Raw genomic sequence first — 204 nt, 5'->3', positions numbered from 1 at the left:
CCCCGGGTGCACAAATTTTTGTGCACCGGGCCCCTAGTCTATATATATAAAAGCCTAAGTGACCAGAACGACAGAATGACCGGAATGACCGGTCACTATGATGCACACTGCGGCGGCCAACCAGCCTGATCAGGGCCCTGATTGTCCCCCCTAACCTCCCGCGGCCCCTCCCCCCAGACAGCCCTGCCCCTGACTGGCCCCCAT

This window comes from Myotis brandtii, unplaced genomic scaffold, assembly GCF_000412655.1.
Source record: "Myotis brandtii unplaced genomic scaffold, ASM41265v1 scaffold127, whole genome shotgun sequence".
NCBI classification, from domain to species: Eukaryota; Metazoa; Chordata; class Mammalia; order Chiroptera; family Vespertilionidae; genus Myotis; species Myotis brandtii.
The sequence above is the reverse complement of the archived record's forward strand: the minus strand, read 5'-3'. Positions refer to the sequence as shown.